This window comes from Anguilla rostrata, chromosome 2 (genome assembly GCF_018555375.3).
Source record: "Anguilla rostrata isolate EN2019 chromosome 2, ASM1855537v3, whole genome shotgun sequence".
Classification (NCBI taxonomy): domain Eukaryota; kingdom Metazoa; phylum Chordata; class Actinopteri; order Anguilliformes; family Anguillidae; genus Anguilla; species Anguilla rostrata.
The window spans coordinates 74236875-74242391 of record NC_057934.1 but is presented as its reverse complement, the minus strand read 5'-3'; the positions used below and the strand labels follow the sequence as shown (position 1 = coordinate 74242391).

The 5517-nt window shown below is 45.1% G+C and overlaps 1 pseudogene; it reads right to left on the bottom strand.

Moving 5' to 3' along the window:
- Positions 1–671: 671 nt before the first annotated feature.
- LOC135248649 (stonustoxin subunit beta-like) lies at positions 672–3186 on the bottom strand (annotated as a pseudogene).
- Between the last annotated feature and the right edge of the window lie 2331 nt (positions 3187–5517).

The following is a 5517-nucleotide window of genomic DNA, read 5'->3' as shown; positions in this document are numbered from 1 at the left end:
GTCAAGCTAATTAGACCTGGCCAATTGGATAATTGGTTAAGAATGAGATAATTGGCCAGGCTAATTGGACCCAGGAACAGGAGTGGCTGCACCTGTGCGTAGTAAGGTAATCAGTGCGCACAGGTTAAATCTTCCATCCCCACCCACACAAGAGAGCCTCCCTGTCATGACAGTGTTTTACATCTGCTCCTTGGCAGTAACATCTTGCCAAACCCTTGGCAAGTAAATAAATGTGGTCTATTTGAACATCTTTTCCCTGTGTCTCTGTGCTGGAGGGCCCCTAGGAAAGCCACTTTGGTGGCCTGTGGCAGGCGTGTTTGCCACAACTGCAATTTCTCTATACAGAGGATCATAGAGCTGAACTGAAGTGAGCTGAGACTTCCTGAAAATAAATATTTATAGATGAGGTCAAAGAGAACACAGCTGAAATATAAAAAGGCAATAGACAACATAATCCCAATGCAAGGAAACCAACACACATTGCAGTGTTAAACTTAAACGGCAGTCAAATATTTTAGGCTAATCAAAATAATCAAAGCAAAAATTAATACAATATTTAAGCAGGAGAAACAAGAAAAAACAACAAAAGAAATGTGTCCAGTATTATACTGTCAGGGTTAGCAGGTTGGGACCCAGGTGCAGAGTTGGAAAAAAACTGGAGGCTCAGAAGGTAATTTTCAAAACAAGACTTTACTTTCACAACAAACAAAAGGCCACCTGGAAAATGACTGACACAAGAACTTTGGCTATTGCCATTTTAACACAAATCACATAATTTGTTAGAGATTCAATACCCATTTTCAATATTTACAGGTCTCCCCAACTGGACACCACATATGTATGTAGACTAATACAGCACATAAGTAACCTACTGCTCTGTAGTAACCCACTCTCAGTAGTGAGTTGCATTAGGTGAAGGTCAGGTCTCTGTGCAGGCAACACTACTCTCCGACATTACCATTCCCTTTATTTGGTTTTCTCTGTTTGCTAAATGAAATGCAAGCATATAGCTTAGACAGGCAAGTATAGCCTATAGCTTAGACAGGCAAGTATGGCACATTTCTCTCAGAGAGGAATGAGTACCCCACACTGAGTTAGGACAGATGAGTCTATCCCAGCATGCACAGGGACACTGAGGAATCCCAGTCTACTCTAAACCCAGGGTAGAGAGGCTCAGTGAAGGTGGTGTGGAAAGTGTGCAGGAGGGTCCGTGTGTCAGAGGAGACGCTGTAGAAGGACAGAGTGCCAGCTGGCCAGTCCAGATACACGCCTACTCTGTGTGACGGGGATGGGGGGGGGCAGGTACAGCTGTGCTATTCTCTTTGTGCCAGGCGGAATGCTTGGCCTTACTACAGTGTAGACTCCAGGATTTGTCATTGTATCCCAACTTGCCTTCAGAAATGGCCCCTCCTTTCCTGATTGCTTTATATGCTGCTCCCATCCAAGCCCCTCCCCATCTCTTCTCTGCCTCCCCCTCCACGCTCCACTCCGCCTCCCAGTAGCAGTGCTCAGACAGCCCCTCTCTGCACAGCAGCTGGTGATAGGTGTTAAATCTCTCTGGATGATCAGGATATGGCTGCTCATTCCCCCATATCACCCTCCTGTTCCCCTCTGACAGAGACAGCTTTCTGTGTGCAGTGTTGGGGTCCAGTGTGAGCTGAACGGCATCTGCAGACAACAGAAAGGTTAGAACTGACAGCATCTGTAATAACATGACATAATGGTGAGAACAGACCATTCAGCCCAACAATACTCACCATTTTCCTTAATAAATTGTACCTAGTGCTCTGATTACCTACAGGCTAGATAGTGTGTAACACTGTATCAAGCCTGATCTTGAACACCCCCAGAGTTTCTGCCTCTACTACATGACCTGGCAGGTTATTTAACACATTGATCTCTCTCTGCGTGAAAATTTTTCTTAATATCTGTACAGAATTTACCTTTTGCTAATTTCCATTTATGTCCCCTTATTCTACTAACATAACTCAACCTGAAGACTCTCTTGTTCACTTTGAAGCTATTAAATTCATGAAGGGGATTAACAATCAAATCACATTGAAGAGGTGCTAGAAGAGTTTAAGCATCTTAGATCTTTCCTCATAGATTTTATCTTTTATACAAGGAATCAATTTGGTTGTCCTTCTTTGAACCTTTTCCAGAGCCTCTATATCTTTCTTGTAGCATGGTCCCCAGAACTACACACACTACGTCAAGTGTGGTTAGCCTGTTGGACGTTTTTACTGCTACAGAGGTCAAACCTGAAAGGCTTTGATGAACCATTTCTCCCAAGACTTTTTAAAATTGAGCACATTCCAATTTTGTTCCTCCCATAAAGTATTCCTGCTTGTTTTTATTTCACACATGTAGAACTTTACATTTAGCTATATTTAATTTTATTTGCTAGGTTCCCAGCCACTTCTGGATTTTGTTTCAAAGGAACCAAATGCAAAATACCAGGAACCAAATGCAAAATAACTCAAATGAAGTAAGTAAAAGAATAAAAATACTTTCTTATAATATAAGAATTACTTCACAGAATTCAGTGTTGAGAGACTTACATTTACTCAGTCCTGGTTTGAGCCTGGTCTCTCCTCCATGGTCTACACTGTAGGGACAGAGAGAGAGACAGACTAGCTCTGAGTCAATGGGAGAGCTCCACACCCTGGCAGGACTTTACTCAAAAGAGCACACCTGGCAGAATCATTTCACTGGTTATTCTGTGAACACAGCAGCAGTCTGCAAACACAGAGGAAGTGAAACACAGAAGTGGGTTTTTTCCCAGAATGCACACGGAGTGTTTATAGCAGGGGAGGAGCTCAGTATAAAGTGAGGATTTTTCCCAGAATGCACAGGGAGTGTTTATAGCAGGGGAGGAGCTCAGTATAAAGTGAGGATTTTTCCCAGAATGCACAGGGAGTGTTTATAGCAGGAGAGGACTCCGTAAAGCACTCTCTCTCTCACTCTCCCTGCCCCCCACAAAAACCCACTATATACTTACAGCAGTATCTCCAGTCGACAGCTGGGGTCCTCCAGTACAGCAGAGAGCGCTCTCACTCCCGACTCCCCTGGGTGATTGTAGCTCAAGTCCAGCTCCTTCAGATGTGAGGGGTTTGAACGCAGAGCTGAAGCCAGAGAAGCACAGCCTCTCTCTGTCACCTGACAACCTGATAGCCTGTACAGAAAAGGAGAAAACGGTTAAATTTGCCTGGTTAAAATTTTTTCTTATTTATTTACATTCCTAAATTTAAAATAGCAAATCCAATTATTTGTGTGCTAACCTATTATCTGTATAAAATGAATATCTTTAAAAATGTATGTCTCCACCAAATATGAAACATTCTATGAGCCTACAGAGGTGATAGGTGATACTTTCTGCCAATCAAATTTCTTTGAAAAATGAACCAGTTATTGTTGACAGCGGGCTCCAATCAACTATTCATCATTTTCTAATCGCTTAGTCCAGATCAGGGTCGTAGCCCAGAAGTCCCTCTCACCAACGACTTCCACCAACTCATCCCGGTGGATTCCAAGGAGATCCCAGGCCAGCGGGTGGATATAATCCCTCCAGCATGCCCTAGGTCTGCCCCTGGGTCTCCTCCCTGGTGGCCGTGCTCGGAACACCTCCAGAGGGAGGCGCCCAGGAAGCATCCATATCAGATACCCAAACCACCTCAACTGACTCCTTTCAATGCGGAGGAGCAGCGGCTCTACTTTGAGGTCCTCCCAGACAGCTGAGCTCCTCATCCTATCGAGGAGAGTAAGCCCTGCTACCCCATAGAGAAACCCCATTTCAGCAGCTTGAATTTGCAATCTCTTTCGGTCACTACCCATAGTTTGTGACAGGTTAGAGTAGAGACAAAGATCGACTGGTAAATCGAGAGCTTTGCCTTTCGGTTCAGCTGCTTCTTCACCACCACCATCTGATACAATACCTGCATTACTGTGGCTGCTGAACCTAGATGGCAGTTGGTCTCAGAATCCCTTTCTCACTTACTCATGAATAAGGCCCCAAGATACTTGAACTCCTCCACCTGAAGCAGTAACTCCCTCTTTACTTTAAGGGGACAAACAAGCTTTTTTCTGGGAGAGGATGATAGCCACAGACTTGGAGGTGCTGATCCTCATCCCGACTGCATCACACTCAGCTGCAAACCGCTCTAGGGTGCATCGAGGTCACAATACGATGAGACCAAGAGAACGACGTCATCCGCAAACAGCAGAGATGCCCCTCCTATCTCCTCAAACTGAAAACACCTCATACCTCAGCTGTGTCTTTAGGTCCTGTCCATGAATACCAAGAACAGGAGTGCAGAGAATGCAGTTCTCGCTCCGAGTATACAAGGACGGAATAGCTCGCAATAGCCATCCCATACTCCCACAGCACCTCCCATAAAATACCCAGGGCACATGGTTATATTCCTTCTCCAAATCCACAAAACACATGTAGACTTAATAGGCAAACTGCTATGCCCCGACTTCCGTTTGAACAATGTAGTGGAAAGACGTGTGGTGTTTGCCTCCTGTACAAATTTGGTATTTTTTCTTAGTTACGCCTATCTTTTAAGTTTACCTTCAGTGCAACGGTTTGATTTAACCAACGATACTTTGAATTTGCATGGGAATGAGTAAATTAACTCAAGCAGGCAAAAAAAATCAGACACAACGGACTTTATTCCCTGTAGGCGAAGCTAACGTTTGCAAGATGGAGTCTGAGCCTTCTCTTCTCACGTTGGAAACGCTGGTCATTGAGCTGGAAAAATCAAGGAAAAGCATGACTGCTGAACTCATCGCATCTCTGAACGCGGCTCTCGCCCCGATTGAGGCTTCTCTTGATTTCGTTACCACCACTGTGGCCAAACACACCTCCACAATTTTGGAGATGGAACCAGCCCTCTCGACTCACTCAGACAACATCACAAGCCTGGAGCAAGAAGTAGTGGAGCTGCGGTACAAGACAGCTTCGATGACGGAACCCTAACCGTGCTACACTTCAAGCTACTGTGGAGGACTTGATTTCTCGTTCAAAGCGTCAGAACCTAAGAGTTATTGGTCTGCCTGAGGGTGTTGTAGGCAAGGACCCGAGACAATTCATGGCAGATTTATTCAAGGAGGTGGCTGGGGACGTGCTATGAGATGGTGGCCCTGAACTGGACCGGGCCCATCGCAGCCTCAGACCTAAGCCCCGGCAAGGGTCTTGCCCTGTGATTGTACGTTTTCATCGCTATATCGACAAAGAAAGAGTGCTGCGATGGGCAAAGGAACACCACAATATGGTTTATTGGGGTCACAACATTAAGTTTTATGAGGACTTTAGCACTACTGTGGCAAAGAGGTGAGCTGCTTTCAACTGCTTTTTCTATCGGAAAGGCATACAGTGCAGCATGATGTACCCTGCTCAGCTGTGCGTCACCTGCACCTGCACGTCAACGGTGTGGATCATTTCCTTGACTCCCCGGAGCAAGCGGAGCTGTTTTACCAAGAGCGCATTCATAACTCATGAAAGATTGGACTAAG